Source organism: Oncorhynchus mykiss, chromosome 5 (genome assembly GCF_057628025.1).
Source record: "Oncorhynchus mykiss isolate SJ-2025 chromosome 5, ASM5762802v1, whole genome shotgun sequence".
Lineage (NCBI taxonomy): Eukaryota > Metazoa > Chordata > Actinopteri > Salmoniformes > Salmonidae > Oncorhynchus > Oncorhynchus mykiss.
The window spans coordinates 90,777,450-90,790,293 of NC_143026.1; the positions used below are offsets into that span (position 1 = coordinate 90,777,450).

Genomic DNA, 12,844 nt, shown 5'->3' on the forward strand with positions numbered 1-12,844 from the left:
ATTCACCCCATGTTAGAAACACCTTTGGCAGCAAATGCAGCTGTGAGTCTTCTAGAGTGAGTCACATAAAAGCTTTGCACACCTGTATTGCGCAATATTTGCCCCCTATTCTATAAAAAATATGACCATCTGATCATTTATCACTCCCGTGTTAATCTGCAAAATTGTAATAATTTGCATACCTCCTCATGCCTTTTGCACACAATGTATATAGACTCTTTTTTTCTTTTTTTCTACTGTGTTATTGACTTGTTTATTGTATACTCCATGTGTAACTCTGTGTTGTCTGTTCACACTGCTATGCTTTATCTTGGCCAGGTCGCAGTTGTAAATGAGAACTTGTTCTCAACTAGCCTACCTGGTTAAATAAAGGTGAAATAAAATAAAAAAATAAATAAATAGCCAGTGTGTGCTAACTCCCCTCCTGTTTGTGCTAGCCAGTGTGTGCTAACCCCCTCTTGTATGTGCTTGCCATCATGTGCTAGCCAGTGTGTGCTAACCCCCCTCCTGTATGTGCTAGCCATCATGTGCTAGCCAGTGTGTGCTAACCCCCCTCCTGTTTGTGCTAGCCATCATGTGCTAGCCAGTGTGTGCTAACCCCCCTCCTGTTTGTGCTAGCCAGCATGTGCTAACCCCCCTCCTGTTTGTGCTAGCCATCATGTGCTAGCCAGTGTGTGCTAACCCCCCTCCTGTTTGTGCTTGCCATCATGTGCTAGCCAGTGTGTGCTAACCCCCCTCCTGTATGTGCTAGCCATCATGTGCTAGCCAGTGTGTGCTAACCCCCCTCCTGTTTGTGCTAGCCAGTGTGTTTTTTTTTTATTTTTTTTTTATTTCACCTTTATTTAACCAGGTAGGCTAGTTGAGAACAAGTTCTCATTTGCAACTGCGACCTGGCCAAGATAAGGCATAGCAGTGTGAACAGACAACACAGAGTTACACATGGAGTAAACAATTAACAAGTCAATAACACAGTAGAAAAAAAGGGGAGTCTATATATACATTGTGTGCAAAAGGCATGAGGTAGGCAAATAATTACAATTATGCAGATTAACACTGGAGTGATAAATGATCAGATGGTTATGTACAGGTAGAGATATTGGTGTGCAAAAGAGCAGAAAAATAAAAATAAATAAATAAAAACAGTATGGGGATGAGGTAGGTGAAAATGGGTGGGCTATTTACCAATAGACTATGTACAGCTGCAGCGATCGGTTAGCTGCTCAGATAGCAGATGTTTGAAGTTGGTGAGGGAGATAAAAGTCTCCAACTTCAGCGATTTTTGCAATTCGTTCCAGTCACAGGCAGCAGAGAACTGGAACGAAAGGCGGCCAAATGAGGTGTTGGCTTTAGGGATGATCAGTGAGATACACCTGCTGGAGCGCGTGCTACGGATGGGTGTTGCCATCGTAACCAGTGAACTGAGATAAGGCGGAGCTTTACCTAGCATGGACTTGTAGATGACCTGGAGCCAGTGGGTCTGGCGACGAATATGTAGCGAGGGCCAGCCGACTAGAGCATACAAGTCGCAGTGGTGGGTGGTATAAGGTGCTTTAGTGACAAAACGGATGGCACTGTGATAAACTGCATCCAGTTTGCTGAGTAGAGTATTGGAAGCAATTTTGTAGATGACGTCGCCGAAGTCGAGGATCGGTAGAATAGTCAGTTTTACTAGGGTAAGTTTGGCGGCGTGAGTGAAGGAGGCTTTGTTGCGGAATAGAAAGCCGACTCTTGATTTGATTTTCGATTGGAGATGTTTGATATGGGTCTGGAAGGAGAGTTTAGAGTCTAGCCAGACACCTAGGTACTTATAGATGTCCACATATTCAAGGTCGGAACCATCCAGGGTGGTGATGCTGGTCAGGCGTGCGGGTGCAGGCAGCGAACGGTTGAAAAGCATGCATTTGGTTTTACTAGCGTTTAAGAGCAGTTGGAGGCCACGGAAGGAGTGCTGTATGGCATTGAAGCTCGTTTGGAGGTTAGATAGCACAGTGTCCAAGGACGGGCCGGAAGTATATAGAATGGTGTCGTCTGCGTAGAGGTGGATCAGGGAATCGCCCGCAGCATGAGAAACATCATTGATATATACAGAGAAAAGAGTCGGCCCGAGAATTGAACCCTGTGGCACCCCCATAGAGACTGCCAGAGGACCGGACAGCATGCCCTCCGATTTGACACACTGAACTCTGTCTGCAAAGTAATTGGTGAACCAGGCAAGGCAGTCATCCGAAAAACCGAGGCTACTGAGTCTGCCGATAAGAATACGGTGATTGACAGAGTCGAAAGCCTTGGCAAGGTCTATGAAGACGGCTGCGCTAACCCCCCTCCTGTATGTGCTAGCCAGCATGTGCATTCCAGTGTGTGCGAAACCCCCTCCTGTTTGTGCTTGCCATCATGTGCTAGCCAGTGTGTGCTAACCCCCCTCCTGTATGTGCTAGCCATCATGTGCTAGCCAGTGTGTGCTAACCCACCTCCTGTTTGTGCTAGCCAGCATGTGCTAGCCAGTGTGTGCTAACCCCCCTCCTGTATGTGCTAGCCATCATGTGCTAGCCAGTGTGTGCTAACCCCCCTCCTGTATGTGCTAACCAGCACATTGACCCCTCCTCACACACCCAAAAGTTTAGATGCCACTGACACACAACAGTGGTTGAGAATCAGAGTTTGGCCTGGGGTCACGGTACAATGGATGAGCTATGTCACCTAGTTCCTTTCATATTGAACTAAATGCTGCTAGAGGTTAGAGGTTACATTTTATCAAAAGGTTCTAATACTTTACAACAATTTGACAAAATCAGCTTGGTTTTCCACTGACAGTGGAAAAACTCTATAATGATCAGGGAAAGAAAAACTTTTTTTTTTTCCTTCTTCCTCATATGGAAAATCATAAATATATAAATTAACTTTTCTTTCTTAATGCTCTGCAGCATAGAAAGAAGAAATGTTAAAGTAGTTGTATTGAAGAAAACACATACACTCTCTGCTCCATTCTCATTGTGACCTTAAACTGATAGGAAAAACACCACTTCCTGGGGCCTGCCTGTCCTGAGCCTCATGGGAAAATCATTTAGGATGCAGGTTTTAAAAAGAGAGTTTGTTTTGGGCTGCAGCCCTGAAAACCTCTGCACTTTGCAGACTGACTTGGGACCGCTGCAGTGCCTTCTGTGTTTCAAGGAAAGATGAGCAAATTCTTATTTCGTGCTTGTTGTCATGGATATTAAAAAGAACGCCAGGAAATGTCTAGAAAGCAGAGCGGCCTAGCAGCTGTGCTGACGGTTGGCGAAGAGAGAGCGAGAGATTTTAGACATTTAGCAGACGCTCTTATCCAATTACTTACAGGAGCAATTAGGGTTAATTGCCTCGCTCAAGTGTACATCGACAGATTTTTCACCAAGTCAGCTTTGGGATTCAAACCAGCAACCTTTCGGTTACTGGCCCGAACGCTCTTAACCGCTAGGCTACTTGCCGCCCCTCATAACTCCTGATGACTGACTTCAAGCCTAGCTCAAGAAAAGATAGCACTCTCTGCCCCAGCCTCCACTCCGGTCACAGCCTCTGCCCAGCCCAGTCACAGCAAGCCCCTTGAGGTTCAGCACCCCGGTCACAGCCCTGTCTGTCTGTGAGGGTGATTTGTGTGTCTGGTTACGGACACTTCTCTCACTCGGCCCAGCAGCGGAGGACTTCAACAGTCCCTGATGTCGTAACGGCTGCAGAATGGAAAATAATTATCTAGCAACTTCCTTCTCCTCATACTGGATGGTATGAGACTGAATCTCTGAGAACGTACTGCACTATGAGCCTGAATCTCTCTGAGAACGTACTGCACTATGAGCCTGAATCTCTGAGAACGTACTGCACTATGAGCCTGAATCTCTCTGAGAACATACTGCACTATGAGCCTGAATCTCTCTGAGAACGTACTGCACTATGAGCCTGAATCTCTGAGAACGTACTGCACTATGAGCCTGAATCTCTCTTGAGAACGTACTGCACTATGAGCCTGAATCTCTCTGAGAACGTACTGCACTATGAGACTGAATCTCTCTGAGAACGTACTGCACTATGAGCCTGAATCTCTGAGAACGTACTGTACTATGAGCCTGAATCTCTCTGAGAACGTACTGCACTATGAGACTGAATCTCTCTGAGAACGTACTGCACTATGAGCCTGAATCTCTCTGAGAACGTACTGCACTATGAGCCTGAATCTCTCTGAGAACGTACTGCACTATGAGCCTGAATCTCTCTGAGAACGTACTGCACTATGAGCCTGAATCTCTCTGAGAACGTACTGCACTATGAGCCTGAATCTCTCTTGAGAACGTACTGCACTATGAGCCTGAATCTCTCTTGAGAACGTACTGCACTATGAGCCTGAATCTCTCTGAGAACGTACTGTACTATGAGCCTGAATCTCTCTGAGAACGTACTGCACTATGAGACTGAATCTCTCTGAGAACGTACTGCACTATGAGCCTGAATCTCTCTGAGAACGTACTGCACTATGAGCCTGAATCTCTCTGAGAACGTACTGCACTATGAGACTGAATCTCTCTGAGAACGTACTGCACTATGAGCCTGAATCTCTGAGAACGTACTGCACTATGAGCCTGAATCTCTCTTGAGAACGTACTGCACTATGAGCCTGAATCTCTGAGAACGTACTGCACTATGAGCCTGAATCTCTCTTGAGAACGTACTGCACTATGAGCCTGAATCTCTCTTGAGAACGTACTGCACTATGAGCCTGAATCTCTGAGAACGTACTGCACTATGAGCCTGAATCTCTCTGAGAACGTACTGTACTATGAGACTGAATCTCTGAGAACGTACTGCACTATGAGACTGAATCTCTCTGAGAACGTACTGCACTATGAGACTCAATCTCTCTGAGAACGTACTGCACTATGAGACTGAATCTCTCTGAGAACGTACTGCACTATGAGCCTGAATCTCTCTGAGAACGTACTGCACTATGAGCCTGAATCTCTCCGAGAACGTACTGCACTATGAGCCTGAATCTCTCTGAGAACGTACTGTACTATGAGCCTGAATCTCTCTGAGAACGTACTGTACTATGAGCCTGAATCTCTGAGAACGTACTGCACTATGAGCCTGAATCTCTCTTGAGAACGTACTGCACTATGAGCCTGAATCTCTGAGAACGTACTGCACTATGAGCCTGAATCTCTCTTGAGAACGTACTGCACTATGAGCCTGAATCTCTCTTGAGAACGTACTGCACTATGAGCCTGAATCTCTCTGAGAACGTACTGCACTATGAGCCTGAATCTCTCTGAGAACGTACTGCACTATGAGCCTGAATCTCTCCGAGAACGTACTGCACTATGAGCCTGAATCTCTGAGAACGTACTGTACTATGAGCCTGAATCTCTCTGAGAACGTACTGTACTATGAGCCTGAATCTCTCTGAGAACGTACTGCACTATGAGACTGAATCTCTCTGAGAACGTACTGCACTATGAGCCTGAATCTCTCTGAGAACGTACTGCACTATGAGCCTGAATCTCTCTGAGAACGTACTGCACTATGAGACTGAATCTCTCTGAGAACGTACTGCACTATGAGCCTGAATCTCTCTGAGAACGTACTGCACTATGAGCCTGAATCTCTCTTGAGAACGTACTGCACTATGAGCCTGAATCTCTCTCTGAGAACGTACTGCACTATGAGACAATCTCTCTGAGAACGTACTGCACTATGAGACTGAATCTCTCTGAGAACGTACTGCACTATGAGACTGAATCTCTCTGAGAACGTACTGTACTATGAGCCTGAATCTCTCTGAGAACGTACTGCAGCATGAGACAATCTCTCTGAGAACGTACTGCACTATGAGACTGAATCTCTCTGAGAACGTACTGCAGCATGAGACAATCTCTCTGAGAATGTACTGCACTATGAGCCTGAATCTCTCTGAGAACGTACTGTACTATGAGCCTGAATCTCTCTGAGAACGTACTGCAGCATGAGACAATCTCTCTGAGAACGTACTGCACTATGAGACTGAATCTCTCTGAGAACGTACTGCAGCATGAGACAATCTCTCTGAGAACGTACTGCACTATGAGCCTGAATCTCTCTGAGAACGTACTGCACTATGAGCCTGAATCTCTGAGAACGTACTGCACTATGAGCCTGAATCTCTGAGAACGTACTGCACTATGAGCCTGAATCTCTCTTGAGAACATACTGCACTATGAGCCTGAATCTCTCTGAGAACATACTGCACTATGAGCCTGAATCTCTCTGAGAACGTACTGCACTATGAGCCTGAATCTCTCTGAGAACATACTGCACTATGAGCCTGAATCTCTCTGAGAACGTACTGCACTATGAGCCTGAATCTCAGAGAACGTACTGCACTATGAGCCTGAATCTCTCTGAGAACGTACTGCACTATGAGACTGAATCTCTGAGAACGTACTGCACTATGAGACTGAATCTCTCTGAGAACGTACTGCACTATGAGACTGAATCTCTGAGAACGTACTGTACTATGAAACTTTAAGAAATGTCCCTGGGAACAATTTGTGAATCTCTTCCTCATAGCCTGAAGCACCTAATAATCTCAGTTAGTTGGCTAAATGCTGAGGAAAGCCTTTAGCAGTGGGTAAAATTCCTTCCTGAAATTTAAGGTCCCAGGGTGTCCCAGGGGTTGTGGCTCTAGAGAGCTCCTAAGGTTAGGCTTAATAAATTGAGGAATGATGTGGATGAATGTTGAAGTTGGGTCCACAGCAGAGTTGTGGACTTGAGTCACATGACCAGGACTTAAGTCTGACTCGTTTTCACAAATTTGATGACTTGACATAAAATAAATTGAGACTTGACTTCGACTTGGAGCCTCAAGACTCGGGACTCGACTTTAACTTGAGACTAGCGACTTGAAATTATCCGGCCAGGTTAAGTCATGTTTTGTCACTCATTTTGTGGCACACAGTCTACGTGGATTACTCTACACTCAGCCAGAGACAGTAGCAGCAGATTCACCGTTGCAAAAAAAATAAATAAAAAAAATAAAAAAAATACAACAGATTGGCGAGTGAAATGCACACACTGCACTCTGATTGGACGAGCAAACCGTCAATCAACACCAGTCAGATGAGATAGCGAACAGATTGCTGATTTGCTGTACAGCTCTTTTAAATTTTTTTTTACCTTTAGTTAACTAGGCAAGTCAGTTAAGAACAAACTCTTATTTTCATTGACGGCCTTGTTCAGGGGCAGAACGACAGACAGCTCGGGGGTTTGAACTTGCAACCTTCCAGTTACTAGTCCAACACTCTAACCACTAGGCTACCCTGCCGCCCCAAGAAATAGCAGGTCCTATTTAATAAAGGTCCGGATGGATAATGTAATTTATCGGTGTAGTAACAAACTACCTCGTAACCCATGCGACTCCAAACTGTTCACACCCCTCTTACTGGCGGAGAGAACATTTAGCAATTTTAAAAGGTTAGTTTCCCGCACTCTCTGCTTGGGGCAGAGATTGTTTTTTGCTGTTCGAAAGCTAATTTCCTGCAATTCTAAGCCTTCGTCCAGGACTAATGTGTGTTTATATGATACCAGGTGTCAGTATTGACCCCGTTCTTTGTCCGAATCCGGGCAGCCAGTTGAGTATGGGGGGGGGGTGGGAGCTATAGGATCGGATGCAGAGCAAACGTCACATTGTTGGAAGAGAGGATTGCCATAATAAATAGATATGCCGCTACAAAAATGGTTTGGTGAAATTAACTGTTTACTTTGCAAACTCACCAGCAATGAGGCAATGCTTGAAACTGATCATTTACATTTGGAATTTATTGTTAAAATTGTATTATTACTGTGGCGAAAACGAGCCATCCGAGTGGCTCTTCACTTGCTGTGGCGAAGACGAGCCATCCGAGTGGCTCTTCACTTGCTGTGGCGAAGACGAGCCATCCGAGTGGCTCTTCACTTGCTGTGGCGAAGACGAGCCATCCGAGTGGCTCTTCACTTGCTGTGGCGAAGACGCGTCATCGGAGTGGCTCTTCACTTGCTGTGGCGAAGACGAGCCATCCGAGTGGCTCTTCACTTGCTGTGGCGAAGACGAGCCATCCGAGTGACTCTTCACTTGCTGTGGCGAAGACGAGCCATCCGAGTGGCTCTTCACTTGCTGTGGCGAAGACGAGCCATCCGAGTGGCTCTTCACTTGCTGTGGCGAAGACAAGTCATCGGAGTGGCTCTTCACTTGCTGTGGCGAAGACAAGTCATCGGAGTGGCTCTTCACTTGCTGTGGCGAAGACAAGTCATCGGAGTGGCTCTTCACTTGCTGTGGCGAAGACGCGTCATCGGAGTGGCTCTTCACTTGCTGTGGCGAAGACGAGCCATCCGAGTGGCTCTTCACTTGCTGTGGCGAAGACGAGCCATCCGAGTGGCTCTTCACTTGCTGTGGCGAAGACGCGTCATTGGAGTGGCTCTTCACTTGCTGTGGCGAACAAGCGCCATCGGAGTGGCTCTTCACTTGCTGTGGCGAACACGCGCCATCGGAGTGGCTCTTCACTTGCGCTGTCCAAAACCCCGCAAAGGGAAGAGTTTTTTTTATTATCTTGTTGAAATGTTTGCTGTTGCTTTCACATGTTTATCAAAACTCATATGTCCTATGTAGTACATCTCTAATCCATCTAATACTACAACAATTGTTCATGTTTTCATCATTCCATCCCTGTACCTCTATGTGTTTATTGCAACACATAGACATCCCTGTTTCACGTTTGATAGGCGATACATTTATTTTAGACCAACCATTTCTTACCCTGCTCGGAGTGAGCGCCATGTTGACGTTGGTAACACTCATGGGGTAGAAACTGTGTTTATTTAAATCAACGTGTATATATATATAATATTTCCCGGGGTTACGTCGGGGTTCAGTGTGTGTCTGTGTCGCTATCCTTTTTGTTGTTGTAATAGGAGCATCCACCTCAGTGTTCATAGAAACAGGCTCCTGCGCTCCACGCTCGCGAGTCACAACTTTAAATAAGAGAAAATGACTGTTCCATGTATGCATGGAGTTGAAATATCAATAATAATCATGAAGTCCGATTAAGAATAATGTACCAATGTAAGAACGGATGTGGTAATTAATTGCCTTCTACATTGTAGAACCAGTTTATTGGTTGTGATTGTATAGTCCTGAGGGGCCAAGTGCGTAGGTCTATCTGTTTGAGCTCCTGTTACACAGATTTCATTTGGTTTCTCAAGGGGGTGGCTGTACAGTCTTGCCCTATAGCGGTGTCCATTCAGATAGGACAGATTAAACCTCATATACAGAGGCTATTTCTTTGGGGATTTTGCCCATGTACATTATTGGTAAATCTACGTGTATATTTAGTATGATATGGCGCTTTCACCATCGGATCACCAAGACACGTCAATACATCTACACTCTGAGCACGTCAACTTGCCTTCTGCTGATGTCATGCCCTTACCACTGCTACAAGGTCCCTATTTTACAGTTACACGGGCTAATTCAAATGTGTTGCAGACAAAATAATGAAAAGGCCCGGTAGCCTCAATCAACAGGCTAATATTTGTAGTTGAACATGTCGTTGCATGTATAGATTTTTAGTTTACTTGAGACTTCACTTAAACTTCTCGTCTCTTTAGAATGCACAACTAGGGCTTGATTCGAGTCTTGACCCGTTCTACTTGGGATTATGACTTGAGACTCGGTCCTTATGACTTGAGACATGCTTGTGACTCAAATAATAGTGACTTGGTCCCACTGGTGTACAGTATGAGAGAGTGCATTCCAGAACTTCCAGTGCGTGTGGTGTTTGCCTCCTAAACACACCCATTTATACCTTTCCCTATCTGGACGGTGGGCATTTCCCTCGACTAGCCCAGCGCTCAGACCTCTTTTTCCTCTGGAAAAAGCTAAACAGCACAGCAAACACTGGAGACGCTGACTAACACATTCAGCAACATGTTCAGTCCACAGCGCCCTTCGACCAGCCTGCTGCCTTCCCTACAAAACACACTGAGCTATATGATCAACACACCAACCAATCACGGGCCAGCGTGTGGCTTTTGGCAAGACGTTGCGTCTTCTCGTCTCTGTTAAACCAGTCTCTTCCTGAGCCTTAACTGTCTAAATAAAGCCAAATGTCCAAGAACGTATTCCAAATGGTACCTTACATAGGCTAGTTACTTTTGAACAGAGCCCTATGGGCCCCGGTCAAAAGAGGTGGACTAAGTAGGGAATAGGGTGACCATTGAAACCCAACAGATGCGCTGTGCCCTTCCTGTTCCAGAGCCTGCTGTTTCCTGTGAAAGCGTCAGGTGGACAGTCACTCGGAGCCACAAAGAGAACAGTCTCTGGTGTCAAATAAGAGCATGGCACATGGCTGGTGTTGTTACACCACTTCAGCCCGGCCCATTAGCAGGCCAGGAGGCCCGGCCCGGCCTACAGTCAGTCAGTCAGTCAGAGATCTGGAGTGTACAGTAAGGAGTGTGTGTAGAGTAGGGACTGTACTTCCTAGCCAGGTCATGGGGACATAAGAAAGCGAGACAGACGTGTGATGTTTCTGAACTCTTCTATTGTCCTATTCATCTCAACTCCGGTGTGACTTTAACAACTCTGCTGTGAGGTCAGCCAGAATTTTAACAGTTAACTTTCTCATCTCTGCTGTGAGTTCAGGCAGTGTACTCCCGGGGACTATGGTGTTGAAGGCTGAGCTGTAGTCAATGAACAGCATTCTTACATAGGTATTTCTCTCGTCCAGATGGGATAGGGCAGTGTGCAGTGCAATGGAAATTGCATCATCCGTGAATCTATTGGGATGGTATGAACATTTCAGTGGGTCTAGGTTAAGGTGGAAGTGATATGACCCTTAACTAACCTCTCAAAACACTTCATCATGAAAGAAGTGAGTGCTACAGGGCGATAGTCATTTAGTTCAGTTACCTTAGCTTTCTTGGGAACAGGAACAATGGTGGACATTTTGAAGCAAGTGGGGACAACAGACTAGGATAGGGAGAGATTTAATATGTCTGTTAACACTCCAGCCAGCTGATCTGTGCATGCTCTGAGGATGCGGCTAGGGATGCCGTCTGGGCCGCCAGCCTTGCTTGGGTTGACACGTTTAAATGTCTTACTCACGTCGACCATGGAGAACAAGAGCATGCAGTCCTTGGGAGCGGCTTGTGTCATCGGCCCTGTGTTATCCTCAAAGCGGGCGAGGGTGTTTAGCTTGTCAGGGAGCAAGACATTGTGTCAGCGACGTGGCTGGTTTTCACTTTATGCAAATTATCTGTAGTCCCTGACACATACGTCTCGTGTCTAAGCCATTGAATTGTGACTCCACTTTGTCTCTGTACTATGCTTTGACTGTTTGATTGGCATAAGAAGGGCCTGGACTGTTGGTATTCGATCATATTCTCAGTCCCCATGCCGTGGTTAAATGCGGTGGTTTCAGTTTTGCGTGTATGCTACCATCTGTCCACGGTTTTTGGTTTGGATAGGTTTTAAAATCGTCACAGTGGGAACAAACATCATACACTTTCTGATTAACTCTGTCACTGTGTCAGTCTTATTCTCAGAAGCAACCCGGAATATGTCCCAGTCCAAGTGATAAAAACAGTCTTGAAGCATGGATTACGATTGGTCAGACTAGCGTTGAATAGACCTTAGCACGGGTACTTCCTATTTGATTTTTTTACTATAGGAAGAGGGGTTGGGGGAGGGCCTTGTAGCCATCACGGTAGGGTGACTAACAATGAGAGTTTTGAATCGTGAGAACCGCAGGCGATGTGTTGATAGAACTTCGGAAGAGATTTGCTGTATTAAAGTCTCCGGCTATAATAAATGTGGCTTCAGGATATGCAGTTTCCAGTTTGCACAAGTCCAGTGTAGTTCCTTGAGAGCCATTGTGGTATCGGCTTGAGGGGGAATATACACAGCCGTGACAATAACAGAAGAAAATTCTCTAGGGAGGTAATGAGGTCGGCATTTGATTGCAAGGTATCCTATGTTGGGTGAACAAAAGGAATTGAGTTTCTGTTACCACAATCACACCATGAGTAGTTAATCATGAAACATACACCTCCGCCTTTCTTCTTCCCGGAGAATTCTTTATTCCGATCCACACAATGTATTGAACACCCAGCTGGCTGTATGGACTGGGACAGTATATCCGGAGTGAGACATGATTCCGTGAAACAGAGTATGTTACAGTCCCCGATGTCTCTCTGAAAGGAGATCCTCGCCCTGAGCTCGTCTACTTTATTATCCAGAGTCTGAACATTAGCGAGTAATGTACTCGGAAGCGGTGGACGGTGTGCGCGCCTCCTTAGTCGGACAAAGTCCACTCCGAATACCTCTTCTCCGGCGGTGATGTCTTGGAGCAGCCTCTGGGATAAGTTCAAATCGCCTTGGAAGATACGAACAAAGGATCCAATTCAGGAAAGTCGTATACCACCTCTCTGATATCTAAAAGCTCGTTCTGGTTGTATGTAATAATGCAAAGAAAGTTCTGGGCTAATAACACGAGAAATAACAAAAAAAAACTTAATACAGCAAAGTTGCTATAATCCTCAAACAAGGAGGCCATGTCTATCGGAGCCATCTTAGTATCCAGGAATGGAGCTAAGCACAGGCAAAGTCCAAGAGGAAAACCTGGTTCAGTCTTGCTTTCTACCAGACACCTGGGGATGAATTCACCTTTCAGCAGGACAATAACCTTTGCCAGCAGCATACCACCCATACCACACTGCCCTGTGTAGGGTGCCGTCTTTCGGATGGGATGTTAATCCCGGTGTCCTGGCTAAATTCCCAATCATGCCCTCAAACCATCACGGTCACCTAATAATC

The 12,844-nt window shown here is 45.8% G+C and overlaps 1 protein-coding gene across 3 annotated transcripts in view; it reads right to left on the reverse strand.

Annotated features, from left to right (window-relative positions):
- Positions 1-12,844, reverse strand: part of LOC100135870 (insulin receptor) — a 178,037-nt gene that overhangs the window by 42,482 nt on the left and 122,711 nt on the right. The window lies entirely within an intron of this gene.